The sequence below is a fragment of the Salarias fasciatus genome, chromosome 14, assembly GCF_902148845.1.
Source record: "Salarias fasciatus chromosome 14, fSalaFa1.1, whole genome shotgun sequence".
NCBI classification, from domain to species: Eukaryota; Metazoa; Chordata; class Actinopteri; order Blenniiformes; family Blenniidae; genus Salarias; species Salarias fasciatus.
The window spans coordinates 25,512,102-25,532,928 of record NC_043758.1 but is presented as its reverse complement, the minus strand read 5'-3'; the positions used below and the strand labels follow the sequence as shown (position 1 = coordinate 25,532,928).

At 43.5% G+C, this 20,827-nt stretch overlaps 1 protein-coding gene across 7 annotated transcripts in view; it reads left to right on the top strand.

The window, feature by feature from the left end:
* The first annotated feature begins 529 nt into the window (after nucleotides 1-529).
* Nucleotides 530-20,827, top strand: part of fat3a (FAT atypical cadherin 3a) — a 188,993-nt gene continuing 168,695 nt past the window's right edge. For all 7 annotated transcript variants that reach the window (XM_030109191.1, XM_030109192.1, XM_030109193.1 and 4 more), the window contains exon 1: nucleotides 530-628. The gene's annotated coding sequence lies outside the window, so the exon portion shown is untranslated. The remainder of the gene's footprint in view (nucleotides 629-20,827) is intronic.

The following is a 20,827-nucleotide window of genomic DNA, read 5'->3' as shown; positions in this document are numbered from 1 at the left end:
AATCACATGAACCATCTTTTAATTAGATGAAGTCAAAACTGGCAAAATCAACTGAACTCAATCCAGAGGAAAATAAAGAGACAATGGCAGCTTTCATTTTTATTAAGCGTCCACGAGGTCCTCTCTTGGTACCCTCTTCCACAAATTTTCTAGATCCGCTCCTGTGTAACACTGATTTTCAGCTTTAAGAGAACCAGAGTCTAGGTGAATCTTTTTTTTTTTTTTTTTTTTTTTTTTTTTTGATAAAGTTCCGCAGGACTCAGTCAGTCCTTCACCTGATTTCATTTGTCCTCCTCATCATCCAATCTTTCTCTCTCTCTTTAAATTAAATTAAATCTATAGGCTCTCCGGTAGGCTGCGCTGTGCCCGCGCATCCCTGCGCACGAGCCAGACCCGTCGCGAGCGTGCAGCTCGTGCAGCAGCGGCGATAGTAGTGGAGGCGGGAGCGCGCGCCGAGCGGAGCAGAGCGGAGCGGAGCTGAGCGCACGGTCCGCCAGTGACAGTCAGTCAGTCCGGGCAGGCGGGCGGGCGCGGAGCGGCTCTGCGGGTCTGGATGCTTACTGACTTGGACGGACTTTTTTTTTTCTCCCCCTCTCCCTTCCTGCGGGATATTCAGCAGCATGGCCGGGTGAGTGTCGTGCACACACAAAGTTAAGAGGATGTGCTGCGGGAGAAGCGGGATGCGTGAATGAATGCGGGGAAGCGGCGGCGCACCGGCCGGGGCACCCGGAGTGTGCACAAGTGGCGGGGTGTATGGGGGGGATGCGTTTGTCCCTCTTTCTGTGGGACCAGGCAGTGGGTGACCTGAGCAGGGGGCTGCTATGATACTAGTGTGTGTGAGAGAGAGAGAGTGTGTTGGTGCGCGCGGTGCCGCAGCTGTGTGGCTCCGCGCTGCGCTCACTTCAGCGACTGCAACCGGCGGAAAAACAGCGGAGCAGCGGCGCGGCTGCAAAAGCTGAACGGGACACCCGAGAGTCCGATCCCCCGCCCCCCCTCCCTGCTCTCTCTGTCTCTCCCTGCAGCCCCCCTCCCCGGACCCCCATCGCTGCATAACGCTGTCATTGCATTCTCCTTGCGTCCCCCGACCGTGCAGGATTTCCCATCTCGGAGCGCATGTTCGCTCCATCCGCCTCGCGCGTTCTCATGGAGGCAGGTGCATCCCTGTGTTGTATTGATTGTGCATCTGATACAGCAACTTAAAGTGACTGCTTCTGGAATAATAATCATTGAGGTGGGGGGGAAGGGGGTGGGGGGGGGAAGGGGGGGCCTCCACTGCGCCTTTATGGTAATTATCCCCACAACACCACAGCTTACAGTGCTGCACATCCACCGCCTCAGCTGGAAAGCTCTGGGAGTGAAATCAGGAAATCCTCATTAGTGTGTGGCTTCAGCAGCTTGGAAGCACTGAAGAGAAAAACACCATCCATGAAGGTTTTTTTTTTTTTTTTTTTGTAAAAGGAGTGGGGAGTCACACAAGCTGAATGTGAGGGCAACGCAGACATGTATTTGTGTGTATGTGTGTGTGTGTGACTACAGACAGACAGATGGAATCAACAACTGGGACTGGTCTGAAGTGTCCCGTGGGCATTCAGCAAAGTGTGTGTGTGTGTGTGTGTGTGTGTGCGTGCAAGGGGAGATGGCATCTTGAAGGTTACCAGCAGTCAGTGAGGGGCTGATCTACAGGGTGGAGCTGCTGGGAGGGATCTGCAGAATCCATCAGGATGTATGGAACCGTGTGGGAGGCGTTCAGGTCCATGGTCCTGGCTGTGCTTTTTTACCCACTGGCACTAGCACACGCATGCATGTGCACATGCACACACATCTCCTGCTGTGTGTGTGAGAGGGGAATGAAGGAGGAAAAAAAAAAAAGAGTACGTGGGTGCTCCATCCTCTCACCTTTCAGCAGGCATGCAGGAGCCAAACAGCCGTACAGCCGGCCATTCATCCACCCGCTCATCACCTCGTTCCCAAACACCTCCCACCTCTTTCTCATCACCTCCTCCGTCACCTGCTTCGCTCTGTGTTGCTCCCTCGGCGTCCACCCGGCTGGCTGTGGACGGCCCTGCTAATGTGCATGACTACGCCGCCTCTTCCAAGCAGCTCCTCGGTGAATAACAGGAAAATTTGGACTCATAGGAATACGCTGGCTGAGGTTTGATGATTTCGCTCTGTTGCTTCCTGAAACATCTTTCAATATGCCTGCTTAAGCAAAAACAACATTAAAAACGGACCACATCTGAAACTGGACCTTTGCCCCACTTAGCATTAATCAGAAGGGAGTTTGATGCAAAACAGTGACCAAAATGCCTTCTTCTTCCTCCCTTCAGACATACTGGTGATAATTTTATGTCTAAAAAAGAAAAAAAAAAAAAAAAAAAACAGGAATGGAAGCACCAAACATTATTTCTTGGGCAAACCCCACCAGGTGCGCATGCAGCAACACGGAAGAGCTTTATGATTGCCTCCAAGGCGTAAATATGTGCAGCCGGGTGGGAAATGTTCACACGAGCCCCTTAGATGTATTTATGGGTAGTGATTTTCCAATAGCACTGCTTTGACATGCTTTGTGGGGAAATACCACATCAGTATTGGCTCCAGGTCTGCATCTCTGCCTGTTCTGGACTTGGTGCTATCAGCTATTATTATATAGTGGAACTAACTGTAATGCCAGCAAACAGCTTCAAATGTGAACTTCTAATAATTACATAACAAAGAGGTAAACAACTCTACAGAGTTGGTGTTCCTAATTAGCTACAGATGCTAATACTGCCTTGTCAGCAAATGAATTGCGCTAAAAATATTCTCAGTTCAAATGTCCTCAAATGGCTTTAGAAATGTCTTCTTTTTCTTAAAGAGGAATTATGGGTGCTCTGTTTCAAAGCTCAACATAAACTGGTTGTTATATTGTCCTGTGGCGTGCTATATCCTAAGACAGGGTTGTCAAACATAAGGCCTGTGGGCCAAAACTGACCTGCCAAACCAAAAATTCTTAAAAGTAGCAAACGCTACTGTGAGACCCGAGTTGAAATATTGGCTTGAAAGATTGCTACCATGTTGCTCAAAGGCATGCTGTCAGGGTGAGTTTGTAAAAATGTGGATAATGCAACAGCTGTGGGAGAAGTTCTTTGGATATTTCACTGTTCTGCACCAGAAAATATCTTTGTTAAGAATATAATCTTTTTTAATTGTTATTCTTTGTTTTTTGCAAAAACATCAACACCATCATCTTTTAATAAAGAAAATCTTTAAAGTTTAAATTTGAAGGTTATTAAGACAGTATTTTCCTGGTCTGGCCCACTAAAGATGAAATTCAGCTGTGCGTAGCTCCTCAACTAAAGTTTATTTGACACCATTGGCCAAAGATTTTGAAACTTCATCTTCAAGGTGCTTCTGCATCAGTCTGTTGATACGAGAGAGATAAGCTACAGGAAGAAATTCAACCACTAATCCAGTGTCACAACACTGTATTTACCACTTGTTTGTGTTGCTTGCCACAGTCTGCCTTCTGGCCAAAAAAAAAAAAAAAAAAAAAAAAGGAGCGAATGAAGCCAAAGCAGCAGTGAAGTAAAAACTCCGATAGGTGGATGGAGGGCTACAGACTGAGCGCCACAGCGGCTCACTGCTGCTACCTGATGCTTTACAGTGGCATTGCTTAGGTCGCAGCAGCTCAACCTCGGAGAGTCGGGTTCCCTCATGTCTCATCTGACTGTACGCATGCAGGCAGACATCCATTTGTCAATATGCTGGTAGCTTTGGCTTGGTTGAGGAGATTTACAGTGATCGCTTGGACAGCATGCCGTCGGTTCGTCTGTCAGACGTCCCGGTCTTGTGGTCGTTCTGTCTCCATATCTGGGCTGCGGCTGCGTCGCTGCAGATGACATGCTTGCGAGACTCGCTGCTGCCTGCAGTGGCTGACCTCCCTGCCGAGCATGCTGACCTCCACATGGGGTGAGGAGGGGGGGTGTGGGGGGGGTGATGGAGGCCCTCTCTCTGTTCGTTTTGTTCTCCTTCTCCCCGAGCGCCTTGCTCCACAGGCTGCCTGCTTGGAAATGGCATCGCTGCAGCCCCTCCTACTCCTCCACCCTCCCCCGCTTTTCCTTCATCTTTGGGGTCCCGAGGGCTTTGTGAGCGTCTGTTCGTGCCAAATGCCAGCACTCTGCAGGCCTCCCCCTTTCCCTCCTTCTCCCTCTCTCGCTCTGTTTTCCTCTCTGTATGAGAGAAAGAGGGAGAGTTGGGGGATTTCTTTGGATCCCCTCCTTCATCCAGGCTTGGGGGTTGCCTGTTGCTGTGTGCTGGTGCTTCGTCCCCACTGTTTGTGCAATTGGTGTGTGTGTGTGTGTGTGTGTGTGTGTGTGTGTGTGAGAATGGGTCCGCTATTGTTCCCAGCTTCTGCCGGAATGCTGTTGAATAGTGGTTGTGTCAGCCCAGATGCACTGCAGTATTGTCTGTCTTTGTCATTTTCATCTGTGTAAGGTCGATTTTTTTTTTTTTTTCCTTTGGTACTGGTCTCGTGCGTGCAACAGTCTGTTCTCTTCATTAGTGAGTCTCAAGTCTGAAGTCGATGTGGGACCTATATCGTTCCAGAAAATGTTGGCCAAATTGTTGCTATGATAAAAGAAAATGTTCAGTGACTGACTGGTGTGGAACAAATGGAGCCGCATTCTCCCAGCTCTATGCAGTGAGAGCAAGCGGGCAGCCGTCGCTATTCCCTGTGGTTTTTCACTCTCCACATCCCAACTAGTGTCATGCCACTTCCTTTGAGCATGCATGCTGTTGCTCATTTGCACTTTCACACAGCATAGCTTATCCACATGCAAGGCTGCCTGTGAAGTGATGCAACTGCAGTTACAACCAGAAGACCAATCCGAGGTCTTTGCGCTGACCTTGGAGTCCAAATAAGACGCGACAGGTCATGAGCCAAACTGACATCGCACCCGTAGCCTTCCTTGTCTCTGAATGCCAAGTCCCGCTGAAGTGTTTCTTGGAGTGTTCGAAAAACACATTTTTTGGCCACAAATGATGCAGAGTGCTTGGTGGCATCGTGACGGAGTGCAGGCCCCAGTGCAGCCGGTACTTACAGGTTTTATTGCAATGCCTCGTCATCCCTGCTCATCACAGTCGACCTGAACCGGTGTCATTCCCATGATGGACTTTGTCTTGAAGTTTTCCTGTTTGGATGCACTGGAGGCCATCCGACGGTTGTCCCAGTGCTTTAATGTGACTTTGTTCAGCACAAAGTTTAAAGTCAAAGGGAACTGCACTACTACTGTTCATTTTCCTTTTTTCTTCATCCAGGGTTCCCACCAGCAGAGTTTCAGAAGTGAGCAGCCGCTGACCTTGTCGTTTTCAGTTGTTTGTCCTTGTTTTTGTGCTTCTGCCTTGTGGCCTGTTTCATCAGGTATGATGTAATGTTGGAATAATGGCGTGAAATACGACCCGTTGTCAACGCCATCTCGGGTAGTGGGGCTCCATCTCTGCATGTCCAAACAAGTTGACATGCAGTAAATTAATGTACAGTTTATCTGAATATAAATTTCATGGCAGTTCAGTCAATCTTTTGCCATATTTATAGAGCAAATGTTTGCCAAGATGACAATAAATGTATATCTAAATCTTATCTGTATTGTATTTTTAACACATTGGGAAAATGTTCATGCAGAAACACAGAGTGCATTCAGTCTACTCTTTTGCATGGCAGAAAGGTTCAAATTCAAAAGGATTTTATCCATTATCTGATTGGATGGTGTTCTTCTGCATCATATGCACTAAACGTCTGTCGCCATTGTCTGTCGAGCCATGGCTGCTTTGCTGTTGCTTAATTTGCTCAACGCTCCCCAGTGTCTGTACTGACTTAGACAAAATTGCTTGTGTGTACACCGCAATGGTCCCAGGCTATGGTCTCAATTCTTAATTTATTGCTCTGTTTTTTTTGGCAAGACTGTTTAGTATGCCTGTGTTGGCGACAGCCGAAGGCCGGAGGCATAATGAAGGGAAAGGACAGAATCTTGGGGGGATTTTTCTAATTCGGCACACATTTTACTCTCACTCACTCAAGACTGACCTAATTTGGGTGCAGTAGACAAAGGTCAAGGTGAGATTGACTTTACAAGTGTACCACTTTTTGTGGGTGCAATGTCTCAGATAAACCTATCTTTAATGTCCTTTAATTAGACTAATGATCTTCAGCGTCTGAATCTGTGATTTGTGTTAATAGAGCAGGTCAGCCGTACTTTCTCCCTACCGGGCCACATTGCACATTTTCAAGAATCCAGTTCATTTTCTTATCAGTAAGCGAGGTTAGCTGGATATCACTTGAGTAATTAGCCGAACAAAAGGTTTAAGGTTCCAACTCTGCACGGGCTTTATCTGAGTTTCCAGTTTGGTCAAGTGGATATTGTACATTAGCTGTTCTCACTGTTCAGAAACGTGTGAATTGACTTACTTCAGATTGCTGTCAGGATACAGTTAAATGGTCACTTCAGCGTTCAGTGGTGACCTGTCCAGTATCTACCCCTGAATGTACCCCGCTCTCTGAAGAATTTTAATTGAAAAGCTCAGCTGGATGGATTGTACATGCAGTCATGTGGGAAAGTTTAACGGAAGTTCCAAAGCCACCCAGTTAAATGGAAATGCACAAAGTGTAAAATATTTTAAAGCAACATGAAACTATTCACATTGTGCTGGATTTTATTAGAACAACTGCCTCAAAAACGCTGAAGTCTATTTGTGAGAGCACCTTTCCTGGGGACTCACCGATTACCTTCATGATATCAGATTTATTTCCAAAATTCAGAGACTCAGATTCCACCAGGACAAACAATAATGACTTTTTTTTTTCCTTAATGGGATTTGGTCGTTTTATTTTCAGAGCACTTCATTATGACCCAATTCTGTTTGCCATTTGAAATTCAAGTGCTCTCCATTTGTCTCAGGTCTATTTGCAGCCACATAGGAAGCCCCTGGTGAAAGGTTAATCACAGCTGTTGCACGCAGGCTGTATTTCTGACCCCCAATTGTTCCGAAATGACTTTCACTGTGGCTTATTTCCTCTCACTTTATTTTCACTTTCATTTGATCCAGACTCAGCTGTTTGCTGACAGCGAGCGTGAGCACATGGCAGTGCGAGTGACAAATATATCAGCAATCACACTCAGTGAGGCGCTGTGTGAGGACTTTTGCCACATCCAGGCGAAACCTGAGAAGAGCTGGTGTACAATTTTTTTTTTTTTTTCCCCAACCTGTTACAGGGTGCTTTGAAGCCAATTAGGCAGCCTGTCAGTCGATGTAATCCACAGCTGTAAGTAACACTCAGAAGTGTCATCACAGGTCTCGCTTGTACATACTCACCTCTCTGCATGAAAAGTGAGAATTCAAAAAATAAAACCTTTGAGATGTTCGCAAGATGCACTGTGAACAAAGGCGTTGATCACCTGCATAGAGTGTGGACTGTTGTTCCTTCACACTTCCAACACTATTTTTGTATCTTCTTCCCAATCTTTCACTGCTTTACCCCGACTCATTGTCTTTATCCTGCATGTTCCCTGTGGTTTCGTTCACCTGGACCATGAGTCTCTCCCCAGGACTTACCGGACCACGAGTCAGAATTGGCAAAACAGGGCTTTGAATACAACAGGTTCAAATTAATTACTAGAGCGGCCCCTCAAAAGGAACCGGTTTTCTGCGGCAGCTGTCTAATCAGCCAGCAGAATAATTCACAGTAAGCTCTTTGTCATGTTAAATCATGTCCACCGCTATTCATTTACTGTGTCAGATTGAGCTGACACAGTGCCAGGAGTCCCTTTTCTCCACGTCCGTGTGCGCCGAAGGAACGATGAAGTTCTTGCCAGTGTGCGCAGAAAACATCAATTAAACATTCCTGTTCCCCCCCTCAAGCCACAGCGACTGCTGACACAAGTCATTACTGGTGAGTAATTGTACTTCTGCTAATATAACCGGAGAATCATCATTTAAGCAGGCACGTGAGAGCCCCTTGCTCCTCCACCCACTAGCCATACTCCTTAACATGCAGGGAAAGGTCCCACGGTGGAGCTCCACGCGTCTGCAGGCACGACTCTTGCTCGGCTTGCCTGATGTGCATGCGAGTCCAGCAAAAGGCAGTTTAACAGATGATGTAACTGACCCGAAGGTGTGTCTAATTGGGCTTAAAATCTCAAGTCGTGAGTGAGGTGTCGCGCCTCTACAATCTAAGGAAAAGCGGACTCAAGCTGTTAAGTGAAGCACTTTTGACTCGACCCTTGTTATGCTTCAAATCTCTTATCTTTAACTTTTCCACCCCTTTGCTTTCAACAATGCTGGATTCACTCCATTTGTTCGCTTTCTTCTTACCCTTTCTAAATCCTGTTATATTTGCAACAGCCCATTAAAGTTCAATCGTGATAATGTTAGACACCCAGGTGGACTGCGGGGTGTTGTGAGAACACAGGCAGGGATGTCTCCGGTGCCCCGACATGCTCTTCTCTGCCCGCCATGTGTGCCTGGCAGTCTGCGCTGCCAGAGCAGATGGGTATGGATCCCATGCGTGGCGGGTTAGTGTTGGCATGCTCTGAGAGCTGCAGGCCAGAGGTGCCCGTCAACACCAGCAGGACAAGAAATATGCCACCGTTGCCATTTTTTTTCTCTCTTTCATTTACAGTTTCAATCACTCAGTTTTTATGTACGCAGCAACTGGCAGACAATAAAATGCAACTCAGAGTGGTCCACCACTGATTGAGATGATTTTTAATAAGCCAATAAATGATGGAAAATTTGTAAAATGTAATCGAGCTAAAATAGAAATAAAACATTTACATAAGAAGTTAGGATAATGCAAAAATGAAACATGAAAATTTGACTAAAAAGTTTAGTTTTATGTTTGAAAACATTAGAATGATCAGATTCTCATGTTGTCTTCAAGGTTTGGAGGATACAGTGACCCAGGAAACATCAACACATGTTTTTGTTCAGCTTCTGGGAACAACTTAGAGTGAGGAACCAGAGGATATGAGGAACAGTCTATCAAGGGCAGGTTCATTATAGATTTCAGTCTAATCTGGTGGATGACCACTTGAAAACTAATGAAAGAATCGTGAAATCTATACAAAGATTAATAGACATGTGGTGGGAACACTTTGAAATTGAGGTTATGTGATATCTTCTTTCATCTTTATTAGAAGCTTAATCAACTGGATTTGATAAACTGTGTTGTTTGGTAGGTCAGAAAGCAGAGCGAGCTCAGAGAGAGAAACTGCTGCACTCAGGCTTTGAGTCAAAGGTTTCTCAAAAATTGCCTCTTTGCTTGGGAACAGTTCCCTTTGCTAATTTCCCTTCTTCAGTCTTGGACCGAACAATCAGCAGTCTGGTACTTCTTGAGTTGTAAAAAACTGTCTTCCATGGGTTTGTATTAAAAAAAAAAACCCCAAAAAAACATGCATCATATTTATTAGTCTTGTGTTTTCAGGAAATATTTTCACGCAGATCAGGGTGTCATCAGCATAAGTGAGATTTCTTCCCTCCTGGAAACACCATGTAAAAATAACATGCATACAAGAAAAAGTAAAGGACCCAAAACTGTTCCTTGTGGAACTTCACAGGTCGCTTTGGGGGGCAGTTCATATATCAGCACACAAAAACATTTTTCCAGAAAAACATGAAGTATCTCTATCAGTCGGCTTTTTCAGTCTGTTTAAATCGGTTACACACAACCAGAACTTTTTGTGAAGACTTACTTTGATTTCCACTGTCTAATTTGTGGGTTTCAGAAAATTACTAAGTTGAAAGAAGTTTCTTGAACATTTATTCTGAAAAAGGAAGACTAGAAGTTGATAAAAAAAAAGTTACTGGGTGTAAGCATCTGTTGGGTCAGCTTCACTGTAGTGAACACTACAGAGTGACATTGTGGATGTTGGTATTTACGAGGCTCGAGAAATAGGTTTGTAAGTTTTTACTATTTTACTGTACCTTTCATGTGCTCCTGTGAGAATGCTATGTTGGATTGCAAGTTTTGTTTTACATCCTTTTACATTCAGCTACTCTACATTTTCCCTTCACAGTCTTTGGGTGTTTGTAAGTGCATTGGCTACATTTAAAGCTTAAAATAGCTTCATGGATAATGTGTGCACTATCTTCTTAATTCTGAATAAAATGAGCAAAACAAAAATCAAGCAAACTGTGATGATCAGATAGGGTGAGATCAATACCAGATAATATGGATACTTAAAGATCAATTGATATGAATAAATCCAGTGTGTCCAAATAATTTCAGATTCAGGCTTCAGAGTTCACGAGTTAATGCCTTATTGACTTCATTACTCTGCACCAACACTGAGTGACGACAGTTTTGATGGATAATCATGGGGGATATTTATGTATCTATGGAACCTATGGCTGGTCTGTGATTCATATACCAGACTGAGAAAGTACTGAGTAGATAATTCATTTTCCCACCATGTGGAGCCCTCCTTATTATTAGATTTGGTGTTGTAATTTTTTTGTAACTGGTGGTGGTGAAGTGCACCACAGCCCTCATCCATCTGGCTTGTAGCGCACTGCTGAATATGCTGTTTTGGCTGCTTGTACCCACAAAGCATCTTTCATGTTTTCCATTTTGGCTCCCGCTTCTGTGTACAGAATAAAGTATGAAAAAAGCAGTTCTGAAAAATAAAGCAGTCCATCTCAAGCAAATATTCTCCACAAGCAATTCTACTTCAGTTAAAGTAGAGGAGGGAACGGTGAATTAGGCAGCAAAACTTAAGTGAGGTCTCAATGCAAAATTAGCTTTTTGGTTTTTCTAATATGACAAGTTATTAATCTGAAGTTTTCTTATAATTTCTGACTTCATTTTTTGCTGAGAGTGACATTGACTCAAGATGAGCACTGACTTGTAACCTTTTTTCTGTATGGCCGAAAACAATTACCTCTTTTTTTTTCTGGGTTAAAGGATATAAAATTCTTACGCATCGACTCATTAATGTTATTTATGGACTTAGTCAGCAGGTATAAATGGCTGTGTTCATTCACCGGAGCAGATATATAGAGCTCTGTGTCATCTGCATAATTATGATAGATGCTGTAATGTTCTGTGATCTGAGCCACAGGGAGCATGTAGACGTGGTATAAAAGAGGCCCAAGGATGAAGCCTCGAGGATCTCGGCATTGAAAATATTGAGTGAAATACTGAAAGTGTTGATATCGGCACACTATTTGCTGTAATAGTTTAAACAAGCCTTCAAAAAAAAAAAAAAAAAATAGCCTTGCCTCAATGTTAAAGCAACTCTAGCATGAAGTGCACATTCAAAATATTTTTCGGACTCTATTTGAAGACTTGTAAAGGTTCAGATAATCTCATCTGAACCTTAATGAGTGGCTGTAAAAGATGCTCAAGCCTAATTTCTATCCTGCTAATGTTTTTTGTTTTAAGTGCATAAACAGTTAAAAACTCTCTGACCTTTGAGTATGTGCCTGAAATGAACATGATCATTGGAAATGTGCACCGCAGCTGCAGAGGGCAGCTTCAGACATGTAGTTTAGTGGATCGACTTACTCTTTGTCAGGAGCAAATCTTGTTCTGACCCTGTTACACAACAGTAGCAGGGCTCACTTCCCGGTGGCCTCTTCAAACCTCAGCTGGATTTTCTTGCAGTTGGAAAAAAAAAAATGCTCTTAGCATTTTCCCATTATTTGAAAGAAATGCATTCCTGTAATAAGTTTGGCTGCTCAGTGGTGCGCTGTACTCTGAAATTATGCAGATAGGCCCGCGAAATGAAAAAGTCCAGAAGAAACAGCTGCGTCTCAGCGGAGTAAGTCTCTGTGCGGCATCATTTACTGGCTAGCTGAGACTCTCATCACCCAGTCATTGTGATGCATGAAAACAGAGAAAGAGAGGAGCCTGCTGAGAAGAAATACTCCGAGAGGTCTTCATAACTCTGCCTCCTCTGAGATTTTTTTTGTTTTCCACACAGCTGCTAACTCGAACACATGGAGTGCGTGGCCGCCGTGGGTCGGCTCTGTGATGCAGTGCCGGCCAAAACGCCGGTGACTCGGCCTCTTTTTCTCCTTAGCGGAGCTGCTTGTCAGCGCCGACCTCTCAATCAATTCCTGATTTGTCGCTGAAGGTGTTCACCAATTGGCCGGCCGCCGCAGTGGTCCGATCCCTGCCCGGTTTTGATAGATGTTTTGTTGTTGGGAGTGAGGGACCTTGTCGAGAGGAAATGGGAAAAATTCTGCGTTTTAAAGCAGAAGCCGCTGTGGCGATTTGGGGATCAATAGCTCATTAGGGGAGTATTTGATGAGCTCTGGTGCAGAAGGTCACTCAGCTATGAACTGAGATATAAACTCTGTCACTGCTTTTCTCTTTTGCTGCTTGACAAAACCAGAAGAAAAAAAAAATTGGCTGCAGGAGCAGGTGTTACTTTATCAATTCATGGATATCTATGGCCTAATAGATAATTGGCTTTTGTAGACAGGCGGCAGGATGCGGAAACCTAAACTTGTGGGTAGAAGCTGTTTTATGATCTGAGTTAAGTTGGCTAGAAGTCTCTCTATGTAAGTGTGTGATGTGAGAAGAGCCGAGCAGTCTATAAGGACTGTTTAAGTGGCTGTAAGCAGTGTGCAGTGGTCCAGACATCCCTGTTCTTCAGAGACTATCCGTGGAAAAGAGAGACAGTTTTACATTTGGAAGAAACTCTATCGGCATTCTTTAAAATGTCTAAAGATTTCTGCTTGACTTGATCATAAAATTTGATTTTATCCACATCCCAGCTGCACTTATAGTCAAACACTTTATATAAAGCCTTGATTTACTGGGATCCTGAATAAAATTGGCTAAATTGCAAAAATACTGTACTTTACGTTGGTTTATTGACTGATCTTCAGAGAATAACAGCATGAGTGACATCATGCAGAAGCAGGAGTGTTCAGGGTTTTCCATGAAATTGACCTTTTTTACATGAGAATGATCAGCTGGAAGCAGAATCGTTCATTCGCTGGAGCTTGTATGTGCCTCATAGTAGTCCACTGCCATAATGCTGGGGGGCATCGACGAATCCATTGAAATACTGATAAACTTTGTAGTGTTTACTTTCCAGGTGTGCATTTTAAGTCATAAAGAGCAATTTGACATAAAGACTGGCAGTAACGCTGCAGATTTTACCTTTGGGGTCAAGCCAGCAGACTGTAGTCGTGGGTTTTAAGCTACTTTCCACATCATTGAAGGTGTGCAAAGTATTGTGGACGGCACTGCGACCACAATCTTTTCAACACTACTCCAACAAAGGGCACATTTAATCCACAATCATCTGGAATAAGTTTCTTAACATGGCACGTAACATGGTGGAGTGGCGTAGGCTTTCATCTTCCATGTGTTTTCACATGCCCATCACTTGAGTAAATCATCCCCTGAATTATTGATGATATGGAGGTAAATTTCCCGCTGGGAGCTGAATGGTGAAAGTTCAGGATGGAGGACGACGGGTGAGCTGTCACACTGAAACAGTAGAAAGGGAAAGTGAAAAGTAATCAGTATTTGCTGACTTTGGAGGCTTCTCAGAGGTAGAGATGCAGAATGTTTAAGTTTTGCGACTGATCACTGCACAGGCTGTTACGAGTGAGAATTTCTTCCCCGCCTTGTTCTGTTTAAGCTCTCAGCTTTGTTGATGAAAAAAAATAAATAAGTCAAAATCAAATAGAAACTGGAGATTGCTTTGAGATGCTTTTCTCATCTCTGGGCTTAGTACATTTTATCTACCTGGAATTGGTTCGAGAATGCTCTCAGAAGGGGGGAATGCAGCGGAGGAGGAAGGTGAGACATCTGCATTACAATGAGGTACAACTGTGTTGCTTTTCTGCTTCATTATAATGATTGCATAGACAATGAGGTTCTCACACACAGCTTGTTTTCTTCTTATTTACTGAGAATAAACAGAAATAAACACCATCAACAGAAGGGCTAAAAGTCTGTTTGAAGTCTTGGATAAATCCTTGAACGAGCTGGGCCACTTGTCAGCGCCAGGCACTCAGAAATTCCCCCTGACAGGTTATTGGAATGTCTATTTTATTGGAGGGAGGGAAGAAGAGAGTAGGCTTTGTTTGGACGAGCAGGCTGCTATTTTTACACTTCTCAGCCGAGAATAAGTTTTGGTGGCTGTTTTGGAGGTTTTTCTAACACAACATTTAAAAGATCCTCCCTGATGCAGTTCTCTAACATTTAATTGTATTAACACACACTAATGAAAACGCAGCCTTTTGGTTGACATCTGATGGCCTTGATTACCTGCTGGTCTTTTCTCTGTACAACCTCTTCTGCTGCTTTGTATCTCCCCTTCTCTCTCAGCTCACTGCTGTATTTTTGTACCGACTTCCATCCTTCTAACACGCTGATATTGTTACTTATTTGGCTCGATTATACTCATAGCGTCAGTTCTACATGTTGGGTTTGAGTTTATTTATTTGTCAGTTTGTCTTTTCCGTGCTCCCTTTGTATTATTCGACTTTTCCCTGGTTATTGTTCCCCAGGGATTTGGCTTTGTTCTCTTGTTGATTGAATTTCGATTTTGTACGTCTTTCCGTCGTCTTCCTTTTATGCGATATTGACTGTTTTCTGCTTCATATTGTTCCCAGTTTTCAACTTTCTGTAGGCGAGAAAGTCAAAACTTGTGAGGAAAGGACACCGGCACGTGTAGTGAAATGTAGTAAAAGCCACAGTCCGTTTTAAACTAAATGTGTGTGAGATGTGTGTTCTTCAGGCTGTGAGGATTGGTGTCTGTCCGATGATGCAAGTTTTGGTTGTTTGTTTGATATCAGCTAATATTTTTTTATTTTATTTTAAGCTTGTATATGATGCTGATGTAATCAATTTTGAAAGTCAGCATAGCTGATTGATACTAATGTGACCCAAGAAATATAAAGTGTCATAAGTTCTCAATTTCAAACCGTTGATGCTTTTGTTCTACAACTTTTCTCAAAGTTGGAACATTTTTTGTCAAACATTTGCAAATTGATGAATCTGAAGATTTCTTGTTTAAGTGAATTGAGTTTCGTGAGGCGAACAAATGATTTCTGTTTAAATAGTTTGGATCAGGATAATGGCACAGTGCACAGTGGTGCATTTGTCAGCGCTTTGCCCCACGGTGAGACCATCTATAGAGACGACAGGTCTGCTTGGTTTAGGTTTTTAAAGACGTTAATGCTGGCATAGCATCTCTGGCTGCCATGCAGGAAAGACACTTCAGAATATTATCCCGGCCCAGCTGCAGAATCTGTGGACGCCAGACAGGATTTATACCCCCCATCCCTCCCAGCAAACAGCATCATGATATTACCCTGGGCACGGTTTCACAAAAATGGCTTTAAATTCTCTCTCTTTTGTCAGTATCTCCATCCCTCCTTTTATCTACAGGTTATCTGCTAAAATGACAGTTTGTGACTTGTCATCGGTTTTTGCTGGTTGTCGTTCTTTCTGCAGAGCCAGGTGGAGTAGTGCAGTAGTTTAAGGTCCACGCTGCCGTTTTCTTTTTGGGAATTCACACTTGCTTTTATTTTCCTGAAGAAAGTGGTTGTTTGGAGCTTTTGGGAATACTTTGACTGAGTCATAAATCTGTGCAGCCTTGCAACCTGCCGCGGCGGCTGTGTAGCCCGAAGGCTGTGATGTCCTTTCTTTTCACTTTGGATGTGATCATGTGGGACAGCAGCTGCCCAAGAGATCACAGAGGCTTGTGACCAGGAGCTTGTTGCTCGCTCTCCTAAGACCTGCCACTTTTCCTTCGTGTGTGCATGTGAGTGTGAGCGCATGTGGGATTGTTAAGCAGGGACATGGTTGATGCCAGAAGGCCCGCTGCTCGCTGTCTCAGCTTTCAGCTGCCTTGCATCACTGCACCTCTCCTCAGTGCCTCCTCCTCCTCCTCCTCCTCCTCGTCTCTTTGCAGACTCCAGCAGCATGGGGTTTGCTGTTGCTCTAGTACATCACTACAGGTGTGATGGATTACTCCAGCGTGGGTGCATGTGTGTGTGTGTGTGTGTGTGTGTGTGTGTGAGTGTGTGATGAGACCCGGGTGAAGCTTTAACCAGGCTCAAGGGAGTAAAGATGTGACTTCGGCGTGGCTCGGCTCTGATAACGGTAATTACCTATTGTTGGATTCTGCTCTTTCTCTGCTTGGCTGTTGGCTTTGGCTGCTGCCTCTGGACAACACACACACTCGCACACACACACACACACACACACACACACACACACACACACACACACACACACACACACACACACACACACATGGAATTAAGCTTTTTTCCACCATTTTTTCCCCCTTTTACTACCGTGGCTGGAATAAGGCCAGCAGACCAGGCCAGTCCTTCAGATTTGGGTGAAAATCCTGTAATTGATCTGAAGTGACTGGGCCTGTCACAAAAAGGATTGTGTCGTTTAAAAGTACTTTCCATCACTGACACTTCCTCATGTATTTTGTCGGGATAGTAAAGTGACTCTATTTTTCACACACGTTATTATTAGAAGCAATGTGTAGTGTGCTGAACTCAGCCTGATGTTGTCTGATTTTTGTGCGTCGATGGAAATGACATTAAATGCAACTGTAGTGCAAAAGTGCAAAATCTGCTTACCTCCAAAACTCCTGAATTGCTGTGTAGTTTATAAATCTCAGCCTCGTGCTGTATTTAGATAACATTCTAAATCAGAATTAAATTCATTTTAATTTTTATTAATTTAGAGTATGTTTTATGTGCCATTGTGACTACGTGCTATTTAAATATCATAGAATCCGTTGGAAATTTACAACATTTTTGTGTATATTGTCAAGATCCAGTATGGATAGAGGTAAATATGCAGACATAACGCATGTTTTTGGGGAAATTTGGATTTGTACCTCCTTATCTATTTAGATCAAGGAGTAGGTTTGGTTGTGCATTTGTAGGTAAGATTTAGAACAACGATGGATCCAGTGCAGTGCCAGTTTTTACCTCCAGATGATGGACTGAAAAATGATCCGCATGGGTGTGTTTCCAGTTGCTCTACTCATATGACTTCTTCTCAATGATCTCAGTATGTTTTCTGTGCTCTGCTGTGTCTTGTAGATGGACGTTATTGGCCAGAATTGTAAAACATACCTAAGTGTTCCTTGATGGGAAATCCTGATGTTTATATGATCGCTTAAACAGATCCAGCCTCCTTCTCGGTCGCCAGAGACTTGTCAGCCGGTGCGCTGACTTTGAGAAATGCAACGACATGCTACCACTAAGCACGCTGACTAAAAGGCTGATCAATTGCTACAAATGGGAGAGACAAACAGATTGATTGAAGGCGGGTGCTCCCAACATTGATCAACTCCTGCAGGGCCGAATCAAAACCCAAACAAACAGCACTGGGTTGTCTTTATACACTGCCGTTAATAAACATGAGGAGTGGATGTAGCATCCTTTGTGTGACCTTCTACTGTGTGGCATGAGGGGACCAGGCTGGCACAGGCCCGACGTGGAGGAATAGTTTCAGCAAATGTCAAACATCCAAATCAGGGGAGTGTAATCAGGTCCTGATCACAGCCCTGGTGGTGTCCTAACAGAACTGTGCAGACAAGCAAGACAGAAAACAGGATCGACTGGAGCGAAGCAGCTTAAATTACATCCTGTACAAAAAGCCTACGGGCTCTGCTGAGAAATGGGCCTCATTTCAACTTTTATACCTTCCCCTCTCCTCCCCGTCTACACACACACACACACACACACACACACACACACACACACACACACACACACACACACACACACACACACACGAACCACAGCCTTAATGTTCTTGAAGCAGCACACACCTGATTTCCCCACTGTCCATTTCCTCAGTGGGCTCGACAAAAGATACAAGAAGGTATCGGCGGAAAACCGAGGGTGGAACATAAGAAAGCAGAGCTGTGAAGCGGGGGGTGTGGCAGAGAACGAGACAATGATCTGTCTTTGTTCGGGCAAAAATGTTCACTGATCCTTCAATGACAGTAATTCTATGAAGAAGGCTGAAATTGGTAGCATGCAGCTACATTTATCCGCTGATGAGATTAACCCAGAATTCTATATTAGCCTTTTTTTATTTGACGACTGCAAAATGGGCCACAACCTAATTACCTCTATTGTCTGTTGGTGACTTGCTAACGTATCCCTGCCTTCAACAAACTCTGTCCTCATTAGATAATGACTGTAATTTGCTTCATCTTTGGGTGTTTATAATATCTTTGGCAATCTGTAATTTAACACGTCTGCTTTAACTCATTAGTCATGATATTTACAGTAATGGTTGAAGAGCGGTTTAATTCCTGTTTTCGTCAATGAGTCATTTCAACATTAACACTGATGTGCACTTGCCCACTCAATGCATGGCAGTTATAAATATTGCAATGAAGCATTTTGTGTGATAAGTAATAAAATGTATAATACTGAACTAGATGTTAGCAATGAGCTCATTGTTAACTTTTTTTTAAGGAAAACATTTTTTTTAAATGCCAAAAATGGTCAGATTTACACAATAAAAACACATTCGCTGTATGAAGTCCCGGTTTACATGACTTTTCAAGTGGAAGAGTTTGCTTTGTGTGTTTTGGTTTCAGAAAAGATTTGAGTTTATGCTGTAGAAACATAGGAAAAAAAATGCAGTAGCTCCCAACACTGCTTTCGTGCGCAAGGAACAACCAAAATGCAACAGATGTTTTCCGTTTTTCACTTGAAAATCTTGACGCAGAAACAGGAATTGAGTGTTTGCACTATTTCCATACAAATGTGATATAAAACCAGAATAGATGCAGATGAAAGTGGGTGAAGCTGAACTTGCTCATGCAGATTGTGGTCTTTTCAGAAATCTTTTCAGATTTGTTTTGAATGTGAATGTAAAGTAACTGTGAATTGATTTCTGTTTTAATAACAGCAACTAAAATGACATAGAATCTTCTGAGGATATGAGATAAAACTAAACTCTTGAGTTTTTTGTTTTTTTTCCAGTAGGGATGGCTGCAGCTCAGAACAGTTCTTGAACCTCCCAAGTGGAAACAGGCAGATACAGAGTGCTGCTGTTGGCACCAGAAAATGTGCTGCTCATCCTAAGTGACATGCAAACAAGACAGAAACTCCGAAAAGGCTGTTTTGATCATTCGGTGCAGCGAAGAATCACTAAGAATGGAAGAAAACCCCTGATTTGATTCATATCTTTAGAACTTCCGTTCTGGTTGAGAGCAGTAGGAGGCTTCCATGCTTGTGGGCGTTCATGCACAAATCAAGACACTCTCTTCATGTTGAGCTGGTTTGAGCTACAGCCTCGCTCATTCCTATCCATTTTTACCTTTTTGTAAGTGTCGTGATCAACTTAAATGTTAATTTCATATGCCAGTTCACAGGTTCCCCTCCAAGGCTTGATCCCTCATCTTGCCTTCACTATGTGTCAAAGTGTCCTTGAGCAAGACAGTGAACCCCAAGTTTCTCTCAGTGGTTTGCCCAGAACTTTTACAGCAGGCATCACCGTCGGTGCATGAATGATTTTGTGGGTGAATGTGACTGATCTTTTACGGCGTGTTGGACTGCTGAAGCGGTAGAATAAACCATTTGATTGAAGTACATTTATCCATTTTCCAGAACTCCTCATATGGTGCAAGTGAATTGCTGCTTTTGGTTTTTCGTAATCAGCCGGTTTTTACGAGTGCTGGTTATGAGCCCACTGCCCAGTCCCAAACATAAAGGGCCAGGGTATCGCTTTCCATCGGATCTCCAGACGTCAGACTGTTTGACATGGCTGACCTTACCAAGAATCTAATACTCTAACATAAATAGCGCGCGCTGTCGGAGAGGCAGTAAAAATATTTCAGCATGATAAGGTGGTGATCCCATCAAGAACGGCAAGGAATGTATGATTTTCAAAAGCACAAACCAAGAAACATAATGATTAGATTATATCATGGACAAGACGTCAGTCACTAGTTTTCGACTTGTCAAAATATATGAGGGCAACTGGATTTACAGACTCATTAACCCTTTCAGGTTAAGGTCCCATTTACACAACAATTCAAGTGAAGTTCAATTAAAGTGTTTGCATTTACACAGCAACATTTTGAAAATGTTCATTTACACAAAAATGGCCAAAACGCTTAAAAGGATGTAGCATGCCTGGTCAGGGGTTGGTGCTTTTGGTTGTTTTTGTAATGAAACTACATACACAGATGTGTGCAGAGAATAATACACACTAAACGTTACAATAGCGAGTACGCTCACATTCATATGAACAGACAACAAAGCTAGATTGCTATTACTGGAGACCATCAGCTGCAAAGTCCCAGGAGAATTTGAACTGGGAGTCGTGACTCTCTGGAGGCCATTGTTGTTGTTGTCCATCCATGCGCTGTGGTGCACATGCACAGTATCAACACTTCAGAAAAAAATTGCATTTTCTCATATTGACATGGAGTTGGAGCATTTTCAAAAGTTGTTTCCATGGCGAAAGACTTGGAGTAATTTCCATGTTCCATCTTGGGAACTGATGTCAAAAAGTGGCATTTTTAGTTTCTCCTGGCACTGTTGTTGTGTAAACTGACATTCGAAATGCAAAAATAGAATTTCTCTTTTCACTTGAAGCCATGTTAATGGGGCCTCAAAATTCTCTAGTTTAGTGCAGTTTCACTTGTTCTTTTGCCCCCTCAGTTATCAATGCAGATACATTTTCCAGCAAAGTCACATCAGTTTTTGTCAAACCTCCAGGGACTGTCATTTCGCGGCTCTGCTCTACGCACCATCAGAAGAGGTACTTATAGCGAGTACGCTCACATTCGTATGTCCATTTGCCAGGTGAGAAATTAAACAT